At 37.9% G+C, this 27,709-nt stretch overlaps 1 protein-coding gene across 1 annotated transcript in view; it reads right to left on the bottom strand.

Moving 5' to 3' along the window:
* Positions 1-27,481, bottom strand: part of LOC127429925 (leucine-rich repeat and fibronectin type III domain-containing protein 1-like) — a 165,591-nt gene extending 138,110 nt beyond the window's left edge. The window contains exon 1 of the mRNA XM_051679289.1: positions 27,346-27,481. The gene's annotated coding sequence lies outside the window, so the exon portion shown is untranslated. The remainder of the gene's footprint in view (positions 1-27,345) is intronic.
* Between the last annotated feature and the right edge of the window lie 228 nt (positions 27,482-27,709).

Below are 27,709 nucleotides of genomic sequence, written 5' to 3'. Positions count from 1 at the left end.
ACATGAAGAAAATGAAGCCCACATTTAAGATCATTAAGATATTTTGCATTGAGGAATTATTTCCAGGACACTTAAGCACATTTTACCCCCCAAATTCTCACATAACGTTTTGCTTTTAGTATTACCATTGTTTTCAATGATAATTCTCGTTATGCGTTACAGTCAAAAGGATGCTTTTGTACACAAAAAAAAAATCAGTGAACATCAAAGACAGTACCATGTACCAAGGGAGCACTACTATGATGTATAAATACTTTACAATTTAAATAATACATCATTTTTGTCACGTTGTGGTACTGAGAATATCATAATGACCATCTTTTTTTGCTATGCAGTGATGAGAATAGGGGGTAAAATGTGCGTAACTGTCACAAAAATATTATCACAACATATTATATTATCCTCTCTCTCTCCTCTCTCTCCCCTCTCTGCTTTCTCTCTCCCTTTTGAATAGGTCACAGGCCGGAGAAATCCCCGACCTGAGTTCGGCGATGGGGGTATGTGGTGAGCAGGGCGGAGCCAAGTGGCGTTTGGGCAGAGCGAGGCTGGGAGTACTTAAGGAGAAGCGATAGCGGCAGACGGGAGAGAGAGATGCTTGAAGCTGTTTGTGTGTATCTGCAGGTCAGTGTGGTGTTGCTGAAAAGCGGCCTTTTTGTGTGTGATTGAAAAGTGCAACAATATATGTCTACGTGTTTTGTCAAGCCGGCCCCAGCTTCCTCCTTTCCATAATTGTTACAAGTATATATAGGGGTGTAAAAAATATCATATCGTATAGTATCGTACGATACAACGCTTACGATACAATACTATGTGTATCAGATGATACATAAACACATTAGAGTGTAATTAAAGAGATCCTCCCGGAGACAGAGCAACACACTTACAGTACACATGAGAAGATTGATGGCAAACGGCAAGTAGATTGTAGCGTTACAAAAACAGCGTCATGTCCCGACGCTACAGTACATCAAACATGACGTTTTATTTACGCCGACATCACCATGCAACGGTGGATTTGCGACGCAGAAACAGCAGGAGGAAAGTTGCACCTCTCCCAGATGACACCGAGCAAGATGCACATAAGTAACAAAAACAAATGTATTAAAAAATCTGACAACGTAAGGAACCCGCGATTACATGAGACTTATTATTCTCTGGTTTTGACGTCGACATTTAAACAGGTGTGAGTACAACACTTGTGCACATGTTATAAGCCGGTAATAACAGTGGTAAAGTTTATATATATATATATATATATATATATATATGAGTTTATTTTATTAAAGATTACTTAATTCAATTAGATGGAGTTGTGTTATGAAATTGAAATGCTTAAATCTTAAAATGATTTTTTGAGTGCAGGATTCAAGAGAATCACCTAGACACATTCTATAAATCAGGATTATTTTTATTAAGATTTTTATTTAGTTTTTATTTCTATTTTACTTCCTATTTATGTTTTCAGTCCATAGAAATATTTTAATTTAGTTGTCATTTTAGCTCACGTTATAGATCACAACACTTGTATGAATAACGAATCCACTGTGTTCTGGTGTTTGACTCTGCAGAGAACCAGTACTTTCACTGGTCAATTGAACACTTTCAGCTCTGACTTAGTTACACTTAAACTGGGCCACCTTCTGCTGAGACAGCATGAAACATGTCTTTAACCGGCTGTTTCGCCCCCAGACATGTGGCAATCTCTCACGGGTAATGGTTCGGAAAACTAGATGTCTTTAAATGGTAATGGGGCCAAAGTCTTTGGAGGCTGGACTACAGATTCTAAAAGTCCAGGAATGATGTCTTTTTCTGACGCTCGTCCTCAGCATTTGATCTATTTCCTGGCCTTGGCCCAGTCCCGGTTAGGGCACTGCTTGCTTCTTCGTTAAGAAACTCCTTCCTGAGAGTTCTGGCGGCCTATCAAAAGTTAAAGTCTGAAGTTGACCCTAATTTGTCCATCTTGATTGCTCATTTGCAAAATGTAATTAGAAATGCATTAGGGCCTAACATTCAGCTAATATCATTAAACCAGCCTCAAAAACAATTTGGTGTATAATTTATTGAGGTTGCTTTCTTTGTGTAGCCTATATTTGTGATATATATCTGACATTGCTAAAGAACACGTTCTTGATACTTAAAGATAAGGAGTGCGGGGGGCCTGGGTATCTCAGCCAGTACTGACGCTGACTACCACCCCTGGAGTCACGAGTTCGAATCCAGGGCATGCTGAGTGACTCCAGCCAGGTCTCCTAAGCAACCAAATTGGCCGGTTGCTAGGGAGGGTAGAGTCACATGGGGTAACCTCCTCGTGGTCACGATTAGTGGTTCTCGCTCACAATGGGGCGTGTGGTAAGTTGTGCGTGGATCGCGGAGAGTAGCATGAGCCTCCACATGCTGTGAGTCTCCACAGTGTCATGCATGATGAGCCACGTGATAAGATGCGCGGATTGACAGTCTCGGAAGCTGAGGCAACTGAGATTCGTCCTCCACCACCTGGATTCAGGTGAGTAACCGCACCACCACGATGACCTAGTAAGTAGTGGGAATTGGGCATTCCAAAATTGGGAGAAAAGGGGATAAAAAGATCTCAACCACTTAATGACTTTTTTTTAGCCTACATACAGATATTTCCTCCCCAAACTGGTCAGGAAGTTATAACATTTTGTTGCAGTGTTTACACATTTCAGGTGAATCAACCTACGAATGGCTTACTTACAGTTGACCCTGCAAATGAAGCTGCCTAGTGAAGATGTCATTAGTGTATGTGTTCTGTGTTAGCAGGTCTTCTATCATTGAAAGGTCTTCTCTGAGAGTGATACACACCTCACACTTACTCATCCATCTGCAGGTCATCCAGCATTAGCAAGGTCTGTGGTTTTATCAATAATACAACACAAATTTAATCTTAAAGCAACAGACACAAGGATGCGTGAAAGTGGACCCTACTGACACTAAATGTTGTTGACATAATAAGCTCCTGAGATTTAAATTCTTTTAGCCTCATGTAAGAACCCCACCAGGAGAATACCGCTCTAGTGAGCTGCTGAAAACCTGCTTTACCTTGTGAGACCGAGGCCACCGCAGGCCTGCTCAAAAGTCAACCAGGCGAGGAAGTTTTGCTCCAAGCTCAGCAGAGATGATTGTGGACCATAAAACCTTCTCACCCTGACATTTAAAGTGTCGCTCTAAATCTAGATGTCATTAAGTCCCCAGATAGCCCTCGTGTCATTCTAGTTCAAGGTCTTCAAACACATTAGGGTCTTAAAGAGGTAGTTCAACCAAACTGTCAAGATTTACTTGTTACAAAACCATATAACTTTCTTTCTTCAGAGGTGAACTTTGGGGGATCGCTACCGTCTTTGGCAAATCCTTTTTTTCTTTGTTTTTGGATTGTAATTCTTATATTTATTGAGGTTGGAATATTTTTTTTTCTCTGGGTTAAAATGTTAAAAACAGCCTTATCTTATGAAATTTGCATGACCATGGCAACATATTTACAAGCCAAAATTACGTGCTGTATTACATGTTTGGCTGCAGTTTCCTAGTGAAATGTGCAGCAGGGGCGCCAAAAGCGAGTGAAATGATATTGTAATCAGACGAGGTTTTTTAGGTGAATATTAGATGGAGGTTTTAACAAGTAAAATGTACTTAGCTAACCTAAAACTTTAACCTAAACCTAAAAAATAGTGTCCTAAAAGATAAATGAGAGGTAAACAAAACAGATATCATTACCCTTAAAGGGATAGATCACCCAAAAATTTAATTATTTACTCACCCTCATGATATCCCAGATGTGTAAGACTTTCTTTCTTCAGCAGAACACATTTAAAGAAAAACAGAAATATATCTCAGCTCAGTAGGTCCTTAATATGCAAGTGGATGGTGACCAGACTTTCGAGGCTCCAAAAATCACAGACAGTCAGCATAAACATAATCGATTTGACTCCAGTTGTTAAATTAATGTCTTCTAAAGCTATACAATTGCTTTTGGTGTGAAAAAGATAAATATTTAAGTACTTTTTTCCACTAAATCATTGCTTCCGGTCAGCAGCAGTATACGCATTCACGTGGTTTCTCGTGTGACATATTCGCGTTGGCATGTTACAGATGTAATCTCACATTTTCTCTCAGTTGAGACATCCAGGATGAACACACAAATGCACCACTGTGAGTAAAGAAACAGATAAATACAGATCTAAACCAAAACCAACAAAGTTTCTGTACAGCATTCCTCCTTCTCACTTGTAAACAGCGCTGATCTTCCGGCTGTGTCACACGTGCATCAGTTCTCACGTGTCTTACGTGCCAATGCGATTATGTCACAACCACATACAGCTGCTGACCGGAAGCGATGCTTTATAGTTAAATATTGATCTTTTTCACACCAAAAGCGATCATGTCGCTTTAGAAGTCCAAAGTCCAACACTCTATCAGGTGAGCTTCTGCGCAAGTTAATCACATTGGAATAAGTGTGTAAATGTAGGTGAGTCTGTAATACAAGTGTTAAAATGTATCGTTTTTCAATAATGTGTTAGAGTAAAAGTGTTCTGATATGATAACATAACAGTGTGTCAGTAATAGAGTGAAAAATAAGTGTTTATAATGACATAATCAGCCGTTGTACTTGTGATTTGTGTGAAAGTGAATAAAATGCACAGTTGTTGTAGCGCCTCTAGTGTTCAGTTCACCAGGTAACTGTGACGAAACGTAGAAGGTGGCACGTAAAAGTCAGTTTGCAAAAATTAAAATATAGTAACGTTCATTCTATGAGACATGGTTGGTTAAAAATGTGTGTCATTTCTGGGGCTTTTTGACTGGCACAAGGAGGCTGAAGATTAAATTCATCTCTATGTATCCCAATGATAACACTTCTTTTTCAAATCTGTCATTATTTGCTATTATTGTCTTAACCTTTATTACATGAACTTTACCATTTAACTGCTGTGTTAACCACAGGTTTCAAGATTTTAGAAAGATTGCATTACATTAAACAGTAACCTAAAACAATGTCTAAATAGCTACTTGACTACTGGCTACAAAATAGCCCGAGTGACCTTGATGACATCAGATGAAAAGTAATTTCTACGTACCACATTTGGATGAAAGATTAAAATATATACTGTATATGTTTAGAATAACGTCCACTGATTTTCTCTAAGACGTGCAATAATTTTCCTCTGAATCTCTTCACAGCAAAGGCCAAGTTCACTCCTGCATCCAGAATGTCAAATCAATATGAGATGCAGGAGAAGCGCTGACGAGAGTGTTTGTGTTATAAGCGGCTGAGAAGTGCAGATATACAGTGACGTGAAACTGGATCCCTTCATGAGACAGAAATAGAAAGTTTATCTGGAAGCAAGTTCAAAGACTTCCACTACCACAAAGACTATGCTTTATTTTTCTACGCTGAAATCTACAGCAGTTTGTTGCGTTTCTCACTCTTTACTACCCTGAAATATGCGAGTGTGTTTTTTTTTTTTTTAAGACTTTTAAGTAATACGAAACATACTTCACCCAAGAGTATGAAGATGCAAACGCTTGGCCAAAACATCGCCAACATGCGGTAATAATCAAATTGAATAAATAATGCAATAGTTATACTGACTTCAACTTGCAAAGCAATCTTCTCTTCAAAATGTTGCTCCACTATGACAGTAGCTGACTTGAAAGAGGAAACTCACAAGTACTTTGCTGTTTATTTCAATACAATTTCAATTATGCTTTCAATGTTTGTTTTTCATTTCAAAAGAAAACTGCTTTTTTTTTTTTTTATTTGTCTCGCTTAAAAATCTGAAAATGTCACTCATGCATTTAAAACAAGTGTACAACTTGAATATTTCATTTGCACGTGTTGGCGGACCTGAAATGCGACTGGTCAGCCTGTGCTGTTACCTGTTCTGCCTCAATCATGTCCATCAGAATAAGAGTTCAACATGATGGATACATCTCATTTTAAAAACATCAACAGTTCTTTCAAATGTTTAGCAGTTGCATATTTATTTATTGCAACTCTGCTATCGTGCATAAAGCAACTAGACAACTCCCCAACTGAACGCAGCAACAATTCGCTATAATAATGCTTGGAAAACTTGGAATATCTTTCAAAGATGTGACGTCACTAACCTCAAACTGCAAAAAAACTATCAACATAAAATAATGTATATGTGACATATCTACATAGGGAGAATCAAATGAACACATTGTATGAGATGATACTGTCCTGCACCCTTCTGAGTGCTTACTCAGAAGTGTGCAGACACACTCAAATCAATCATCTGTCATCAGTCATGCTGTCTGATCTGTAGGCAATGAATAAATCACTGTTTGGCACTCGCCATCATCGCGGACACGCTGTCTGCCATCAAATACTCTAACGTGAGGGGTTTTAGCCGGCAAATAAGTGCTTACAGCTCCTCAAATGTGCATCGCCTTCCTAGTGCAGATAGCTAATCTGTGTCCCACGGGGGCCTTTTTGCACACTCTACGATATTTCATTATTTTGTCTCAGTGTCTTTTTCCGCCCGTTCTCTTTCGCTGCCCCGTAAATGGATTTCTAGCTTCTAAGTCGAGCCGCTCTATGTTAATACTCTCCACCCCTTTCAAGCTGTGCGGCTTCCAAAACGTAAAGCTTAAGCTGCGCACATTATGAAGTTTTTAAAATGATTATATCAGATTATAGTACCGTGGGAACGAGGCACGTCTACTCAGCACAGTAAATCTTTCGTGATTTTTCTCACACAAGTTTGGGCTGCTTTAAATGTCAGCATAAACTCAGTCCAGTAAATCATTTGTACTGGGTCTGAACGTGGCTTTCTAAAAGACATTAAATAACCAAACAGGATCCTAGAGGAAAACGGTATTGCTCAAAGGTTCAGGAGACTTTAAGTCAACATGAAATATAAATAGACCACATTTAAAGGGATAGTTCACACAAAAATGAAAAATCTCTCTTCATTTACTCACCCCATGCCATCCCAGATGTGTGACTTTCGAAGGTTTTTAGAAGAATATTTCAGCTCTGTTGGTCCATACAATGCAAGTGAATGGTGACCAGAACTTTGAATCTCCAAAAATCTCATACAGGAAACATAAAAGTAATCCATACGACTCCAGTGGTTTAATCCATGTCTTCAGAAGTGATATGATAGGTGTGGGTGAGAAACAGATCAATATTTAAGTCTTTTTAACTCTAAATCTCCACTTTCACTTTTACATCTGAAAGTCACATGTGGTGCCTGTTTACTTTCAATTTCACATCTGAAAGTGAAAGTAAAAGTGGAGATTTAGAGTAAATACAGACTTGAATATTGTTCTGTTTCTCATCCACACCTATTATATTGCTTCTAAAGATATGTACTGTATTTAAACTAGGGATGTGCACGGATAGTTGACATTCGGTTAACCGCACGCCACGCCACTATTGGAATACCAAAATCACTATTCGGTTATTCTACATGTGCAATAGAGGTCTTCAACCCAACCCGAACTCGACGAGTTCTAACAAACCATCAGGTTTTGAGTCAGTTTTTCAAGTATAGGGTGAGGTAGGGGCTGTTCAAACATGCTTTTGTGCGCATCTGCACTGTTTTTCTATATACTGTTAACAAGCGCTGAACGGGCATCTTTGACTGTTGCGCTGAATCTCACTGTTTTTCTTTCAGCGTCTCACGCAAGATCGCCACATTTTTAGACACCAAGTTAAAAAAGAACACCTGCATTGTTTCATTCGCTGCGCTGCGTTGCGCTGCTTTCTGAACAGTTCACGTTGCAAAGAGGACTTCATGTGACACCATTAAACATGATTCCATATTGATAAACGTAAGACAGTGTTTTTTCTCTTTTGTTCTGGTGTGCATATTTTCATACAATAATTAAACAAGTTCAATGCCATTTGATTTTAAACCATTTAAAAATCAAAACACCCCAAAGAGGCTATTTAACCACAGAAGTGTAACTCCACACACAGGACAATACTTGCGTTTGCTCCCTCACTGAAATGTGAACCTGATCGGACAGAGCGCATATACAGGCAGTGACAGTTTGATTATTTCTGTTTGAGTTTAAATGTGAGATTTTATCATTTGAGGATCTATTTATTGTGCTATTTAGGCTCATAGCTCACTTTATTTGCTGTTATTTTGAGTAGTGTTTGAGGAAATTCCATTGCAATAAACATTCTTTATTCCTGCGTCCCGTCTCCCGACGTAACAGCTCGTGAAACCTTGCGGTTAACCGAATGTTAAAAACGTTACCCATGCACTTCCCTAATTTAAGCACTGGAGTCATATGGATTACTTTTATGTTTCTTTTATGTGATTTTTGGAGCTACAAAGGTCTGTTCTTTAACTTTCTTAATACGCATTCTGGGTCTTATTGTTCACGATTCACTGGTGCATCTTATCTACATAAAAAAAGAAAAGAAAAAAAATGTCTTCATAATATTCCATCAAAATGCAATAACTAGTGCACTATGAAATCAGTTTTATTTTTTCCCAAATTCCCATTTTCATTTTCCAGAATTCTGTGTTTTCCGTTTATTTTTTTCTGAATTGCGTGCTTTAAATTTTATTAACATTTTAATAACAATAAATTAAGTGCTTGCAGATCCTCACAGCACATTCCAAAACACCTACATTGGAGGTTGTTTTTTGTTTGTTTTTGTTTTGTCAAATACAGTGCTGCACAATGAAATCACAATATTAATGAAAGCATTGATGAACATTTTTATTATGCACAACAGCAGTCTTGCTTGTGGGATATTGCATATTATATATATATATATATGAATACTACATTGTATATATTACATTTTACTATACAGTAGTAAATAAGTTGTGCTTCATTCGACTGGTTATGCCCCAAGGAATCTAGTGACCTGTCTGATGAATTTAGGCCAAACTATTCAGAATTTATAAGCAAAAACTTTTCAAATTTCTTGATCACTAGGTGGCGCTATGCCGAAACTGTGTAAGTACACTCAAGTCATGATGTTTATGACATATACCAAAGTTTGTGTCAACACATGTCCATTGTGGCGTGCTCGCCATCAAATTTGTTGAAGCGTTATTCGAGAACAGTGTGTCTAACAAAAACATTTTAGTAACTTTTTGTCTAGAGTGTCCCAAGATGAAACAGGCAAAATTTTATGCAAATCAGACATACGGCCTAGGAGGAGTTTGAAGACTCTAAATGGCAGACAATCAAGTGGGTAGAGCTTGAAAACGATGCGACCTATTGGGACCCGGCATGACCCAAGGAATCAGAGGGAAAAGGAATTTTGTTTCTAGGACTTACGGTTCAAAAGTTATAAGCCGAAAAGGAAGTGAAAATTTAAACTGTTAGTGGCGCAAGAGGGTTTGAGTGAGAGACCCCAAATTTGGGTCAGTTACATTTGAGCGTGTCTTCTATCAGTGTGCCAAATTTCATACATTTCCTATGTACGGATCTATGGGCTGGAATAGACTCAAGAACGGAAGGAAAAGAATAAAAAGAACACCTTCGCACCTTCAGTGCTTGGCCCCTAAATATATTGTTTGTCTTCTTCCATTTCACATTTCTGGCTAAGCAGTTCCCTATATGGTTAATGTGCTCATCAAACCACTAAAGGCAACTTTTTAATTATATAAATATATTCTCTGCATGTAATGTGCACTTTACAGTAAATGAGTTCTCTGCTGTTTGTCATCTATTACACACACAGAGCGTGCGTGATGATTATGATGAGGTATCAGTCAATGAACGGTCACTCACACATTCATTTTGAAGTGTGCACCACATGCAGACTATATATTTAATTAATTATTTACATCTCAGCCTTTTGTAATCATTATACTTGGGCATATCGCGATTTTATCTTGATTAATTGTGCATTCGTACATTCATTCCGCATTTATATGACTGGACTCCGTGAGTCTTTCCGTGTTTTCCACATCGTGGAAATCTTAGGGTCCTTAATAACTTGCTCCGCCTCTGAAATGACTTGTTTTGTTAATCTGATGTCACCAGTCCCTCTTATTTCTTTTAAACCTACCCTCCGATCACACCATTCTGATATTTAACACCCACTTTTTATGACTCAATCAATTCCTGATGGATAAAATAAAGTCCTGGTCCCGCCCTACTTGTGTTTTCTACATAACAGTTAAATGTCTCAAAGTCAAATGGGATACATGCCGTTTAATTGTTTCATATGTGCATTCCTTAAGATAAATTGCAATAAACATAAATGAGACAACTGTTGATGTTCAGTACAAGTATAGAGCTATAAAATAAGTGGAAAGCATTGCTCAGCTATAGAGGTCTTTTTCTCAACAACAACAACAACAAAAAACAAACATCTGAGAATAAGGAGAGTTAAGCAAAGGTCTCCATTTGTTCTCCATTTAACCTATTAACTAACCTATACACTGACAAAAAGAGTGATGGCCTGCAAGTTTACTTGTTTAACTTTCTGAGCATTGAAGAAAAATCATCTGAACAACTTTCTTTTATTGCTTATTGGAAAAAAAATGTGCATCTTGTGCTGTGGCTAATTGAAATAAATGAATCCAGGCAGTTTCAGTGAGTCAGGGCAACAGTTTTTCACAGGACAGCACTATTTAAGTTATGCACGGTTTTAGTGCATGGTCAGGTTTCAGTGTTTGGATCCGAGTGTAATCCACTACAGAAAAAATAACACTGACCTCAAATTAATACTGAACAACAATATAAACCCATCAACTCTCAAGACACCATTATATCTGTTACATCACCATAACAATCCCTTATCACCACAGCAACATGACATCTTCAACACAGCATAATAACATAACACCTCCTGCATCACCATGACAACATCACTGCCTCCATACCATCCAGACAAGAGGAGCATTATGAGTTGTGATGGTGTTGCAGTATTAATAATCATTTGGTTGTCAGAAACACAGTTCAGCTTAAATCCCCCTGGTCCAAGTAATGTTCATTGATTGTTCACAAGTTTTTTTAAATTTTATTATTATTATTATTATTATTATTGTTGAGGGTTCTTTGGAACTATCAGACCAACAGAGTTGTGCCATACTCAGAACTGATTTGAGATGCCTTTCAGATCCTGAAGTTGAATTGAGGAAGCAAACAGAATGCTGAATTCCCATTCCATAAATGGAGTGAATAAAAAATAAAAACAAAAAATCATAAAAGTGCAGTGTCATTTTTTATTATTTTTTCAGTATGAATTATCATATAGGGTGTTTCCAGAAATGTTGATAATAATCAATGTTTTTAATTAAAATATATTTAATTAAATGTAATAAATTAGGCACTTAAATTTGAATCAATAAACAAATATTTTGTAATTTAATTTTTTTGTATTTTTTATCATTTAAAAAGAAAAAAAAAATTTATAACTAATTTAAATAAATAAAAAACACAAATAAAAATATTTATTTAAAGAAATACAAATTTAAATCATTGTAGAACGCTTAATTTCCCAGAATGTTCAAATTAAATTAACTTTATATATTATATAATCAATTGTTTAAAACTTTACATATATTTATATTTACATACATATACTGTATATATACTGTATACACACACACACACACACACACACATATCTATCTATCTATCTATATATATATAAAGTTATTTACTTATCTTAAAACAATGTGGTGGACATTTTGTGGTGCTTTATTGTAATTCATTTATTTTTAATGTAATTTATTTAATTTTTTAAGTTGACCGAATTGATCTTAGTTTAGAAAAAATTAAAAAATTAAAATTAAGAAAAATGCATTCTACATCAAGAAATAAAAAAGCATTAGTCAAAATTGTTATAATTTTGCTGTTGCAAAACTTGTGTTAAACTAATACAAATTTTCTGAAGTGTGACTTGAATTTTTTGAATTGCAATTCAGTCTGGTCATTCAATTCAAATTCAAATTCCACATCCTGTTGGGTGTGGCCAATTCAATTCAAATTCCAACTAAAGAATTCAAAGAGAACCGATTCATCAATTCTGAAGTTTTCCCAACCCTGCTGCCAAAGTCTACGACACGTGCCACAGAGTGAGACTTTACAAATGTGGACTCAGAGTCCTGTTATTGAATTATTTGACACATGCTCTCAAGTCTAAAGCCAGCATCGACTTTGTTCAAGACGTGTTAAGTCAAGCGTTGAAGGACTTGTAGGAGCGAATGGGCTTGCGGTCTTGTACTAGAAGGCAGATTTCAATTGCTCAGTGCTAGGTAAAAATTACTAAGTCATTAATCAAACAGAAACACCTTGGAAGTTTGTCACCGGCTGATAAATGGTGTACTTAGCTGGGAAGATAGTGGGCAAACATAATCACTACAGTGATTATTTGAGCTTTATAAGATCTAGACTGCATTTAAAACGCTGTTGAGAAACAATAAAAACAAAGGTCGCTTCTTCTGTGACACTGCAGCTGTGCTGAAAAATCGCCCAGATTGTTGGAGGAAGCTGGCAGAGAGGAAACAGCTTCATCAGCCGGAATACTACAGCTGGAACAGACACAAACGTCAGTCTTGATGAATGAGATCGGAGGAGATGTTCGTTAATCTGAGACGAGTAATTGATCATCTATATGTCATGATGAAGCAAATGTGAGTTTACAAAATTATTTTACATGCACAATTTTAACTGATTTTACTTAAGTTGAAAACAAGTAAGGTCATGTAAATACGTTAAACAGTGTTGTTGTCATAAACAGCTTTGCCTGTTAACCTGATTTTCTTCTATATATGACACTGTTTTCGATGTTCTGTCAGCTTATTGAATCTGCACGTTTTCTGTGCACATCAGTTTACGCTTTGACGTCTAGACCGGAGAAAAATGCAATAATTTCAATGATCAATAATCTCATGTAAATAGTTTTCTTTTGGATTGCTACATTCATGGGAAACCTTTAAAGCTACACTATGTAGCTTTTGGCCCTCTAGTGGTTGAAGCATAAAACTGCAAGTAACTTGCGGAGGAACACTGTTTTGGTAATTAGGCGAGTTGGGCTTTGGCTCTGCTCTTCTGCGCGGATGAATCTGATGGTTTGAGGGAGTACCGGTGTAACCATGGTTACAGGTGATCAACTTATCAGTTGCTAATAGCAACAAAACTCGCCCCCTCCCCTCAATAAAATAAGTAAATAAATAACGAAAGGAAGAAAAAGACGGATATCTGAAAAATATGTCTTATGAGCAGGTGAGTAGCATACAGTATCTTCCGCTGTTGTTTTGACTTATTGAAAACAATTGTTTCAAAATAAACAACGTTACAAAAGTTAGGCAACTAAGACATTAGACAACGATTGCTAGTCATATCAGATAAAGGCAAATGGTGGAAACTATTATATCTTATCTAGCAGACAAATAGACCAAGGTAGTAACTGGTTTAGAGATTGTTGTTGTTACCAGCATAAAGGTTTTTTTTTTTTCATTGTCCTTGCTCGAAAGTATAATCAAGCACTGCAGTACCACAATCCATAATATAATGCCCATTAGAGTGACTAACACTATCTAACGAACTACTGCACTAAGAAAGCTTCCTGACGAACTATCGGTCCAATAAAATATCTTACCTGTCCAGCAACAAAAACTCCCCCTCTGGGTCGGTTTTAAAGAGTTGTCGCCACCTCTGGAAAAAGACAGGCCGATGTTGTTTCATGTTTTATTATTACGGGCTCTGTCGCCTTCCCTTTTTGCTTGCAGACTCTTCTTAGTTCGAGGTTCTTGTTTTAATGCAAACATAAAAACATCATCATTGCATCAGAGAAAAATTAGTGTAAACATGAAACATCCACTGATATATGTGTAGCCTGCTCAGTGTATCAGTGTTCAGTGTATTTTTAATACATTCAGGATATTTAGTATAAATCTGTGAATTGTTTAATACTGCTGATGTATTACTGTTAATAGTAACTTGAATAGAAGATACAGATTCAAGCTGTAGTGGCGAATGACTGTATAGACAGTCTTATATCTGTCTGCTGGCATGATCTAAATGCATTTTTGTGGTATAACTGATTAATCAACAATGACAATCTAAATCTATCAAATTATTAACGACAAATAAATATTATCGATTTTTCATTAACATCCCTAGTCGAGGGGGCCTGGGTATCTCAGCGAGTATTGACACTGACTGCCACTCCTGGAGTCACGAGTTCGAATCCAGGGCGTGCTGAGTGACTCCAGCCAGGTCTCCTAAGCAACCAAATTGGCCCGGTTGCTAGGGAGGCTAGAGTCACATGGGGTAACCTCCTCATGGTCGTGATTAGTTGTTCTCGCTCTCAATGGGGCGTGTGGTAAGTCGTGCGTGGATCGTGGAGAGTAGCATGAGCCTCCACATGCTGTGAGTCTCCGTGGTGTCATGCACGGATTGACGTTCTCAGAAGCGGAGGCAACTGAGACTTGTCCTCCATCACCCGGATTGAGGTTAGTAACCACGCCACCACGAGGACCTACTAAGTAGTGGGAATTGGGCATTCCAAATTGGGAGAAAAGGAGATAAAAAAAAAAAAAAAAAAACTTCCTTAATCGAAACAGTTCCAAAATCAGTCTAAATGATTCATTTACAAATTGGTCTGAATAAAATGCTTTTTGAATTATTTTTCAAAAATGCCTGGAAAAAGAATGGTAACTGATCAAAAAAGGATGGGATTCCTGTTTCTTGATTTTTCATATCAGTGTTTTGTTGAACATGTTGAACAAGTCATTCCTGTTTGCTTAACCAGATCATACCAGCTTATTTATTTTTTAATGGTGGAATTGTTGCCGGTACAAGGTGGTCTACCAGCTCTATCCAGCGTAATGAAGATGGTCTTCCTTGTTGTCCTCGGTGCCATCAGCTGGTAGTCCAGATGATCAACTATCTAGTAGGGATGTGCACATGTAATCGACTATTAAAAATACTACTTGAAAAATTGCAAACTGATTTTCCTTTGTGCAATTGCCTGCCGTAGGGAACCCTGAAATTGCAATGAAATGTAATGAGAACTGAATTAAAGCATTATGTTTATTTAATTTTTTTCAAAAGAAAGGCAAAATTAGTTGAAGTTATCTTATTTTGAAACTACTCTAAGTAACGTTTGTGATCAAAACAAAATATACATTTCATGTACAGTATGTGTCATATGATCGATTACAACTTTTTTATGGGTTAGAGTAATTGACTTCAAAATTACTTGATAAGCCCATCTCTACTATCCCGACAAGCTTGTACTAGATAATGACCATAAATTAGCATCTTGTATCAGCTAGAAGCAGTTAAAGTCAGCTTCCATCAGAAGATGGTTTTAACTGGGATTTTCTGCATGGATACCCTGATTTGACACCTTTAAAAGGTTAAAATAAGTGTTCATACTAATTGTGAACCATGCTGGAGTCCACATTAACTGAACCACAGGCAACCTTTTCAAGCGGAAACAGACGTACAAATGAACCAAACTCTGGCGTCAAACAGACTTGGATCTGCACCAAAAGCTCTTGTCTGCAGTCGCCCGCTGAGGTTCTGCCAGAATGAGCTGGTTTGATTAAAAGACTGTGGTAGCCACAATTAGGTGTCAGGAACACATGGACATTAAGCCTAACATTCACAGCCAGTGACACTCAGAAAACACACATGGACTTGTGTGTCTTTGTGCATATCTGGTTGTTTGTACAATAATTATTTGTGTGTGTGTGTTGAACACAATGTGGGAAAGCATAATAACTTGTGCCACAGATATGACTGTAATTTTCTTCTTTAAATAACTTTTAGTGATGCTATTCAGTTTAGAAGCCACTATGCAAATGAGGAATATACTTTAATTAATATTTGTTAAAACAAGTGCTCTTGGGAAATAATTTGGTTTTCATGGGAATTAATTCAAGAATTTAACTCATGCATTTGGGAAATGAGAAGATGGAGGGTTGAATGAATGAGAGATCGAGGAGCATCTCAAATGAAATTAGCATTTTCTGCCTGAGGAGGTCGAGCTCTTCTCATCTTCTCAGTCTGAACTCAAACTGACATCGAACCGGCACGTTCAAAACAATAAAACGGAAAATTAAATACTGTGGTCAAGCAGAGCTATACTGTGCGACATATGTAAGCACTGCGTAGTTCTAGCAGGAAGACTCAAAGCTGTACATCATCGCACCATTATTTAGGCAACTCCTAGCCAACCATGCATCAGCCATCGCTTTATAAGTCTATCACATTGCTGTTTCAGTGTGGCAACATCATTCTATAACTCACTATATCTGACGTCGAGTCAGATTCACTCCCCGACGAGCTAATATCCAGCTCTGGACTTGGATTTAGTCACTTGCTCCTTACTTTTTATCCAGGATTAGCAGCTCCTCCCATCTTGGGAAGCCCGCCTTCACCACAGCACACGTCTGCAATTTTCATAGTCTCAGTGGGATCACGGCCCTCTTGGAGTGATAATAGACATGTTAACGGCATCTCCACAGGTGAACCAGTTCACATATCATCTTGGGAAGCCCGCCTTCCCTCCCCAACAATCCCGCCGCTCTATTTCAACCTTCTGTCCCGCATCAAACCCACAGGGAGTAAACGATCAGCAAATCCAGATCTTCATCCAGATCTCAGTCACGTAGGAGACATCCCTCAGTCGAGCCACCACATCTACCGCAATCGGAATGCATGACCCGGTGCTGGAAGGAGTGTGCTCCTCGCCAAGTCCGTCAAAATCATCACCATAAGGCAGCAGCTGTTCCCCTTTAGAAATAAGCCAAGTTCTCAATCATATCCATCAAATGCATTTAGAGGATGGTTTATGGGTCTTAGGCTTTCTGTTGCCAATGTTGTCTGTTCATCATAACCCTCATCTGCATCAATATCAAATTCAAGAGCCAATATTTCATTTCAATAGTGCATTCGGCTCTCGTAGTTCATGGTAGGTGATCACGCGTTTCACAGCGTGACGGCTGCGCCATGAGGGTAACTCAGTTAAGGTTCACAATGCATGATTCATTCACTGTGTTGCATGCCCGACTGTACCCCTATCTGGGAATCGAGATCTATTTTTCATAATCAAATGTTGTTTTCTTTCAACAAAAGGTATTGCACAACATCGTCACTCATTGATACCATGCAACTGACGTTCTTTGCAAATATTTTTACAATTATAAGCTCAAATTTTTGGGTATGCCATTTTAGTGGAAATCCGTCAAAATGCCTTCAGGGTGTAAGGGGTTAAAAGGGACATTATTCAATGACAAATGGATCTCGTCTGACACTTGGAAGGATTCAAACCACTCTCAACATGGTGCAGAACTTCTTCCCCACTATATTACACAATCACTGTGGAATGAAATCTGAACATTGACCAGCCAGCAGCTGATCATTGATAATTTCGCATTGTGCAAAATTTGGTTACAAATGCGAGTGATTCCCTCTCGCTGTAAAGGGGTTGAGCTCAAAGTAAAAGATCAATCTTGGGTTTTAAGAATCAATATCAAGATTGTTCAAATGAAGACTGTCATGCATCGGATGCAATAATAATAATTACTATTATTATTATTATTATTATTATTATTAATAAATAGGCCTATCTGAGGCATATTTTGTTTATAGAAACTATAAATGTAAGAGAGTTACATTTTAATTTTAGGTTTGACACACTCACGCCCACATCCGGTTCTATCCGAATACAGTTACAGATACAGATATTTTGGCATAGTAATAAATACAGATACAGATAAAAGCGTCGCTGCACACCCCTACTCTCTAATGATCCAATGAGAGTGATCTGACATCTATGAAGCGAAGAATCGTGTTTCAGTGGGACATTATAATACCGTTTCTATAGCGATCCATATTTGCGCTGGCCTTTGGTAGATTTCAGGACACTCTTTGAGTTATATCTCTGGATTTCCATAACATATGACATCGAGTGAGGGCTTGTTTGATTCAGCATCGCCAGCTGTAAGTTATTATGATAGGTCATTTTCTATATGATGTTTATTTTTCATGAAGTAATAAATCAAAATGTGATGAAAAGGCTGTTTATCCTTTTTTTGATAAATACATTTGGATTTCACATGCTATTACTCACTGTGGTTTGGTCTATGAATGAAACAAATTTGCTCTTTATATTCTACTAATCAAGACCTTTCCAAAGATATATAACACATGGCTGTGATCTTTTTTAATCTTTTTACTGGTTGTTTTTATATGATTGTTGTTATCGCAAATTTGCAATTTTTAAAAAAAGGAACAGATCTACTTTATCAGCTAATTTAAAAGTGTTTTTTAGAATTGGTCAGATCAGCAATATTCATTGTAAAGATAAGCGTCTAAGCTTTAAAACGACACCTTATATGTGCAGATCAAGCAAATACTTGAGAATTACTATTATATTTTTTTCATGATCAGCGCCCCCTAGAGGTGCCGGTACCAGGTCCCTCCGGGTTTAAGAGGTTAATACCATTTCTGTTGTTTACAATCGGTTGTTGATCAAAAACAACAACAACAAAAAATTTTATTCTAAAAGCCATACGAGTCCTCTCTCATTAATATGCTAACAATTACAGATGCTCTTTACAGAACTGCCAGTTTTCTTAAAGAAACAGTATCGGTTTTAAGCATGTGAGCAACAAATCAATTTAAATACTTGTAAATAGCACAAATTATGCATGTAAACAGTAAACATATAACAAAATATCATATATGCAATATAATATCATATTTATTGATGGAACATGTGGATTTGTTTATTTTCAAAAGCTAAAATATGAGCAAAATTATTAAAAACTAATAATATATAATTAGTCAAATTTATATTTTCATAATGTACCTAATTAGAAGGTCCCCAGTATAATTAACAGCATTATCTGGGACAGAATTTCTTTCAATTGTAAGCAAAGTGGACACCATAACTGAAATACACCCATATATATCGATATCAAATCAAAATCGAATCAAGTCGAGAGCTTGTGAATCGGAATCGGGAAATCTGTATCAGTACTCAGCCCTATTTGTTTCAAATTGGACTGAACTGAAATTGTTTTGCTGATCATATAATTTGCAATGAAATATGTTAATTAAAGGAATGTTCCAGGTTCAATGCAAGTTAAGCTCAATCAGCAGCATTTGTGGCATTATATTGATTACCACAAAAAATGTTTTTCGACTCGTCCCCCCTTTTCTTAAAAAAATGCCAAAATTTGTGTTCCAGTGAGGCACTTACAATGGAAGTCAATGGGATAAATTTTTGAAGGTTTAAAAGCAGAAATGTGAAGCTTATAATTTTATAAAAGCACTTACATTAATTCTTCTGTTAAAACTTGTGTATTATTTGAGCTGTAAAGTTGTTTAAATCGTTGTTTTTACGGTTGTTTTAGTGTTCACAGTGTTACATTGTCATGGCAAAGTTGTAAAGTTGTCTATATCTTTCCACAGATGTGGTTAGTAAGTGATTTTATCACACTATAATCATTTTAACACACCTATTGTTTATGTCTTGTGGCTATACTTTTGAAACAGTGAGTATTTTAATGTTTACAGAATGACCCCATTGACTTCCACTGTAAGTGCAAGGGTGTTGATTTGGCTTGAAGATGGGGGGGGGGGGGGGTTGCAGCGTGAAGCATTTACATGTTTCCATTGATCATGGTGTAAATACCGGGGGGGGGGGGCTGTACTTGCTTGTTTTGATTATTGGGGGTTTACCTGTGGAATCCAGATTTTTGGGGGATGAATCGAAATAATATTTTGTGATTATCAACATTATTCCACAAATGCTGTCGATTGAGCTTAACTTGTATTGAACCCGGAATATTCCTTTAAATTATAAAATAATGCAAAATATAAGCATTGTCACTAGAGGTCAATCGAGCAATTAATTCACACACACACACACACACACACACACACACACACACATATACACATATGATATGCTAGATCTAGTCTTATTTTGCTTTTTGAGCTGTTAACAAAAAACAAATCTATTTTTATTCAGTATTTTTTTCTTTGCAGTGAAAATATCTAAACATCCTTTAAACAAGATACATACACTTGTGCAGCAAATGACGCAAGACATTCAGTCTTGTTTTTAAATAAATTTATGCTTTAAAACAGAACAATATTTGCCAATTGGGTAAGAAAAATGAACTTATTTCCTTTTGAATTAAGTTTATTTTTCTTACCCGACTGGCAAAGAGTTTATTATTTTCTTTCTATTTTAAGCATAAACCTCATTAACTTTTGTTCGATTTCTCTGAAAACAAGACATAGGCTCTAATTTCCTGAGTGCACAAAGTGCAGCACTACGCACAACTATGTCTTATCCAAGTGGCCGTGGGTGGGAGTTCTCGCGCTATCTTCATTTTGATTATACTTTCGTTTCATTTGAAGTGTAATTTGAATTGATTTTGGTTTCATTTTTTCGTGTTTCAATAAAGGAATTACATTTTTCAAAATCAAAAACGACCTGTAGAAGTGAAGTGCGTGCCGATACAATCACTGTTAATACTAGCCATGATTTGTGTGTCAGTAGATGAAAATGATTAATAATACTAGCATTCTCTACTGTATAATTTAATGGCGTCTACATCCAAATCCTGACAAGAACCACATTTTCCATGCAGATAAAAGGAGCATGTCACAGTCATAAAAATATGACTGACATTCAACAAGCTTCTGATTCATTGCATACAGTCCATTTACACAACAAACTTCTTATTAATGTGCTGTCGTTGTTTATATCACTGGTGCTTGAGGGAATGAACTATAAAACAGGATGCAGATGATGCAATAACCGGAGAATAACCTCAGAAATAGATTGCATTTGACCCAGCCCATTAGCGCTTTGCGTGCGCAATTTTGCCAAACCCACTTGCGCCTAAATTTGCCGCATGCTTGCACAAAAATACCAACCCTAACCCTAACCCTAACCCGATTCAAGACCAGCAGATCCAATCCAGCTCCACCTTTGCTTCAGTGGGAACAGGGCAGATTGGGCACTAACACTAGGACTCTATCAAAGGTGTATCTGTCTCTCTCTGTGCTCCCCTCTGGATTTATATTGGCTGCAGGAAACAGACACGTGTCAAAGTGAACCTGGAGTTCTTTTTTTTCTTTCCTTCACACTCATTTCCACATGAATGGCATCTTTGACAGGCGTGACATACCCTGCGGATTGGTAAAGCTCAAGGACAGATTGACTCTCCCTGTAAACCGCCTGCTTGACAGCTCAACAGCCATGCGACCATTGCATTTATTCTGCATCTCAATTTCTCCTTTTTGCCCTCCTGCAGTTCCCTCTCTCTCTATCTGTCTCCTGTTGCTCTCTTTCATTACATCCATCCCTCCAAGTAGTGCTGGGTGGTAAGACGGTTTACCATGTGACAGTATAAACAGTCAAATCTATATATTAAAGTACAGGAAATAACTGGTAAAAAGCTACATTTTTCCAGCAAAATTAACAAGCCCATATTGTGATATATATCATTACTGTGATACTATGACTCACCCCTACTTCCATCCAGCAAACAGCACATTAATATATTTGTCTTTTTCTATCTTAATTAGTTGCCTCTCTCTTACCGCCTCTGGAAAATGTCAATGTTTTCCCGCAGAACTTCTAAATCATTCCTAAAGTGCCAAAATGTACCAAGACAGAGAAGAGCTTCTGAAGCAGAACATGTAGCTTCCCTCGCCATCCGCGACAGGAACTGACAGCGAGCGAGTTATCAACCCATTGCAGACTTCTGTTGCAGCCATAGGGGAATTTGTGCCCAGAATATCAAAAAAGCCTGCACAATGTTTCCACGATCTGTCTCTGCTAGCATCTTAAACAACTGCTAACTGTCAACGATTAAGACAGAGCTGCAGTAAACGGCTGGCGGCCATCTGATCCCTCTCTGTCAAAACGCAATCCACATGCTATTAAACGGCTAATGCTGCATGCTAACGCAGGCCCCAGGATTTATCTGATATTATCTCTCTCTTATCCTCCGCTAAAAGCGGTTTTTGCATTTCACAAAGCAGCTTAAAGCATTTCCTTGATGCCTCATCAGCCAATAACCAACATAGATAAATGCCTCGCCTTCAGTCAACACTGGAAACGAGCAGCGTGAATACAAAAGACTCTTATTGCAGAATTATGAGAAAAACCAGCCTTGGAAAAACCACTCATGAGCTTCATAAATTATGCTTTTGTATAGTTATTTGAGAAGATGTCTTTGCACCATTTGTGTTTCTGCCAACATCATTTCCAACAAGTGCACGCAACATGAATTAGAACAAATCCCTAACCCTGAGTATGATGGAAGTAATCGGATGTATTTCCTAGTAAAACAGGGTATTCAATGGGAATATACCGTATATAGGGCCACAACTTCATGTTATCCATTTGGAATCGACTTGATCGAGTAAAGTTCCCAATGCATATCAGAATGGAGCCAGCTGGTTAAAGAAGACGGGTTGAAAAGTAATAGGGCTTAGGGATGTCTTTGCTGGTGAAACTTTACCCTGCAAAGGTAAAAAATGATCATGCCATCAGGAATAACATGCACTGATTCATTGTGCACAATAAGACTAGTTAAATAGGCAACCTAGTCTTATAAACGTCACTATAACTACATTTTGCAAACTGACTTTTACGTGCAGCATTCTACGTTTTGTTGCAGTTTCCTGGTGAATTGAACACTAGAGGCGCTACAACAACTGTGCGTTTTATTCACTTTCACACAAATCACGAGTTCAACAGCTGATTATGTCTTTATAAACACTTATTTTTCGCACTATTACCCACACACTGCTATGTTATGATATCAGAACACTTTTACTATAACGCATTATTTGAAAAACGATACATTTTAACACTTGTATTACAGACACACCTACATTTACACACTTATTCCAATGTGATTAACTTCCACGGTAGCTCAGCTGAAAGAGTGTTGGATTTTTGGACTCTGAAGACCACGGTTCAAGATCAGTCAAACACGCAAGCTGACACGTGAGACAAGAGTGGACATTCCACTGAACAACTGCAGCCAAATGTGTTTTGTTTTTTGGCAAAAATTTTGCCACGGTCACTTAATGTTCATGAGATCAGGCTGAAAATAGGGGCATTTCTGATTTAAAAACTGTTACTCATTTCACTGTAGATGAGATTTTTGTTAATTCCGAGTGAATCATTACTTCAAATCCTCTGTACAGGGACTGTACCGATTCAGGTGCTCATTAAAATCTAACATCAGCCTCTCTACCCAACACTTGACACCAGAGAAAACATCTTAATTAGCTCCAAACTTGCATACAATATCAGCCTCTACGACGCAAACCAACCTGCAAACTCTATTAGTTCCACTGGCATCTTGCGTGATGCATTAATGCTCTTAAAAATCCCATCCACCCATTTAGAAAAGGTGATAAATGGCAACAGAAATGGCAAAAACATGCTGCGTCTGAATTAAATATGATAGGAACACAATCAGCAAGGCACTCTTTGCGTTAAGCCCAGGGGCTGTTTGTGTTGCCGCAACCAGAACAGAATTATTATCTGTTTTCATAGCCAGCCCCAAAGCTTACTTATCATTAAAACTAAATCTAATATGCACGCTTGTGAAAAGGATAATCCATTTCATCGGCATTGACCGTACAGAGCCACTTACGCCACGTGAGAATAAAGCGAATTAACGAGGACCAAAGAATCTGTTAAATTGCCAAGAGCTGTTTATCTGTGTGAATTAAATATTCTGCAGTCATCAGCATGCTAATCCAGCAGTCAGGGTGTCAGTGTATGTTGTGTTTCAGAGCTCAAGATGCACAAAACATGGATTTGTTTGATCTGAATGAGCTTTTCTAGCATCTCGTGTTGCAGCTGGAGAATAGTGAATCCATCCGTTTATTCTGGCAAATCTGTAGCCAATCATGTTCTAGTTGTTTATCACATGATCATTTTTCAAATGTATCTGTGAAATTTGGAGGCAGCTCTACAAATGCCACATTTCATCAGACTTTTGTTTACATGGTAATTATAGTATTACAATAGACCACACTCATGCAAGGGTTGAGGAAAGAATCATCAGAGAATGCTGTGTACTGCTGTTGGGTTTAACACGAGTGTGTGTGTGTGAGAGAGAGATACTCTTGAGTCAGGAATGCTATTTTTAAAGACAAACTATACAGACTGGTGGGCAAAGAGACTGACTAATGAGACCTGCATGTCAGCTACCCACTGACCAACACACACACATGTTTGTTTGACTATATTAGTGAGGACATCTCATAGACCCAATAGTTTATTTTTAAGTGGGTCATGAAATTTGCTATTTCCTACCTCTAATTCTAACCCATAGCCTAGTTCACCCAAAATGATACTTCTCTCATCATTTATTCATCATTATGCCATTTCAAACTCTTATGACTTTCTTTCTTCTGTGGAACACAAATTAGGATAATTCCAAGGATATATGATGTGTTTATATCCATATCAATAGTGTCCAAAAAAACATAAAGGCAGCATACAGGTAATCTACGACTCGAGTGGTTTAATCCATGTCTTCTGAAGTGATACGATCAGTTTTGAGTGAGAGAATAAAATGTAACTCCTTTTTCAGTATGAATCTTGACATCAGCAGTCTCCTTGGTACTTTCATGAGATAAGCTCATGAAGACATGTAACAAACCATGCAAAAAATAGTCATACAAGTTTGAGAAAGTACAAGGGTGAGTCAATTTTAAGAGAATTATAATTTTTGGGTTAACTATTCCTGTCAGTGGATTTTAAGAAAACATAATTTGAAGTGCAGACGGCTGAAAATGTCCTCACAAGTTGGTTTGACATGCTAGGCTATACCTAACTAGGCCTATATTAGTGAGGACATGTTTGTTTCACTACATTAGTGAGGACATAACATGGACTTTGTTTGTTTTCATACCAGGCTAATGATATAAACCCTAACCCTAAACCTTACCCTTACAAAAGCATGTGCACATCAATAAATTTAAAGCAAAACATGAACTATTGAGGGCCACCGAAACGGCCATCACAATCATTTGACATTTCACTACAATGGGACCATTTAGATTTATTAATTTATTTTTTTTGCATTGTGACATTATTTTTAGGCCACTTAAGCCCATTTTACCCCAATTTGCAATGCGTCCTGATGTTTTACTTTAACTATTCCCATTGTTTTCACAATGAATCTCATTACCGTAACATAGTCGTTTTTATACTATATTACAGTAAAAAAAAAAAAATCTGTTGTACAATGATTTTTTTATTAAAATCAGTGAAAATGAAAGGCAGTACCAAGAGAATACTTGCTATGATGTATAAATACTTAACTATTTAAATAATATTTCATTTTTTATGTTTCAAGAAATGATCATTTCATAATGACAATCTTTTTTTGCATTGCGGTAATGAGATTGGGGGGGGGGGTGAATGGTGTGATAATATTCATGAAAATGTCAACGTAAGCCATCTAAACAGTGGCCTTAAAGTATTTGAGCCAAACTTAAAAATGTTATTGCATGGGGACCTGGGTAGCTCAGCGAGTACTGACACGGACTACCACACCTGGAGTCATGAGTTCGAATCCAGGGTGTGCTGAGTGACTCCAGCCAGGTCTCCTAAGCAACCAAATTTGCCCGGTTGCTAGGGAGGGTAGAGTCATATGGGCAGGAGCGGATTTAGGCATGGGTGACATGTGCTGTTGCCCAGGGCGGCATCTTGTGGGGGGTGGCACGAGGCACCCACACAGACCCCCCCCCCCAACAAATTTGGGGGTGTGTTGAAGTGGGTTTTGCCCAGAGCGCCATACAAGCTAGAACCGCCACTGCACATGGTGTAACCTCCTCATGGTCGCGATTAGTGGTTCTCACTCTCAATGGGGCGTGTGGTAAGTTGTGCATGGATCGCGGAGAGTAGCATGAGCCTCCACATGCTGTGAGTCTCCGTGGTGTCATGCACAACGAGCCACGTGATAAGATACACAGATTGACGGTCTCAGAAGCGGAGGCGACTGAGACTTGTCCTCCGCCACCCAGATTGAGGTGAGTAACCGTGCCACCACGAGGACCTAATAAGTAGTGGGAATTGGGCATTCCAAATTGGGAGAAAAGGGGATATATTTTTTTTTTTTTTGTATTGCATTTGTGACCCCTAAGACACAGTCATGCAATAACATTTTTAAGTTTGGCTCAGGTGTCCAAATGCTTTGAGGCCACTGTTTAGATGGCTTATTAAGAATCTATTAGGAATCCGTTATGGTTTCTGGGCCCTTCAGCCAGGTTCCAAGAATTTTTTTACAGTGGGAGTGGGGTGGGAGGCAATGGGGGGCCAGGCTTCTGCCTTCAGCACGTCCAGTTTATCTGGGCTGTGAGTGTGTGTTATGTGCCAGTGGCCCCCAGCGGCCGCTGCTTCTCTTGGCGCTCTCTCCGCAGACACACCCCAAACCAGCACCGGGAGCTCCGGGACTCATTCTGCATCCGTTTATTTGATCACTAAACAATCCTACACGCTGTTTTACTGTGCCAAAATTCTCTGCATTACTGACAAATGCAGCAATCCCCACCTGTCCTTCTAACAAGCACCATCATTCTTCCAAAAGCACAACTCATTTTACATACCTTATATAACCACTGGCCATGATTGCTTATCCCAGCTGTGTCTCATCTGCAAAAACTGCCATTAGTTTGGCTGCTAATGACCAGAGGTATGGGTATTTCCAATGGTCTATCAGAAGCTGCTAACTCAACATAACACGACAAGGAGTCGATTCAGGATTGTCTGACAACAACAGCAATCCCACATTCCTCAAATCAGTTTTATCATTAACTCTCACATAAGGGTCTCTAATGCGCACAACGACGTCCTGACCCCAGTCAAAACATGTGAAGGAATGCATAAAAGATCCCTGTTGGAATTTCTATCATAATATAGGAATGGGAACTAATCCTAAAGGATTCTAAGATGATCATCCTATTCGATCGGTTCCTAAAATAGCCTTTTCAGTTTATCAAGTAGGGTCACAATTGATTCCTCTCTGAACCCAAGAGGATTTTTTTGCCCAGGGCCGAAGCGCATTGAGTATCCAAACCTCCAAATATCCCCAAATCCCTTAAAAAATATGTTTGTTTTCTTGACACCTTAGTTTACATAATAATATGAATAAAACAACACATCATAACCAATACAATAGCGCAATATGTCATAAATCAAATCTCTGTCCTTTAGAGTTAGTAAACAGTGGGCTGGCATTTTGGTAAAGGCAGGCTGTTGCTACAAATCAATGTATATAGCCAAACAATTGAATCACAGCATGTTTTCAGCATGTTTTGCTATTTAACACGCAGAAATGTCAGAAACAAGTGTGTTACCTCTGTCCCGCAGCATCCAAACGATTCCCAAGTTCAGAGCAGCACAAAGATGTCCAAGATCTTCAAAGATGATGTCTAAATCTCCTCCTCTGGGTCCAGAGTCCCGTAACAATGTTCTCACTGGGATAAATGTGATGCTTAATGTTTTTACAATAATAAACGTTTTAAATGGAGCAGGACAATCTCATCCAAATGCAGAATGTATCCCAAACGGCTCATTTGATTGGAGAGATCTTTGAAATCCCATCAAAACAGACCTCCCGTCCAAAATTGATCATCAATTTAAAGTTGATTTAATCCAAAACGAGTCTTATAAGCTCCCCAAAAACACAGGAGGAGTCATTCGAAAAATACTTCTGAAGCA

This window comes from Myxocyprinus asiaticus, chromosome 39 (genome assembly GCF_019703515.2).
Source record: "Myxocyprinus asiaticus isolate MX2 ecotype Aquarium Trade chromosome 39, UBuf_Myxa_2, whole genome shotgun sequence".
In the NCBI taxonomy this organism is placed as follows: Eukaryota; Metazoa; Chordata; class Actinopteri; order Cypriniformes; family Catostomidae; genus Myxocyprinus; species Myxocyprinus asiaticus.
The sequence above is the reverse complement of the archived record's forward strand: the minus strand, read 5'-3'. Positions and strand labels throughout refer to the sequence as shown.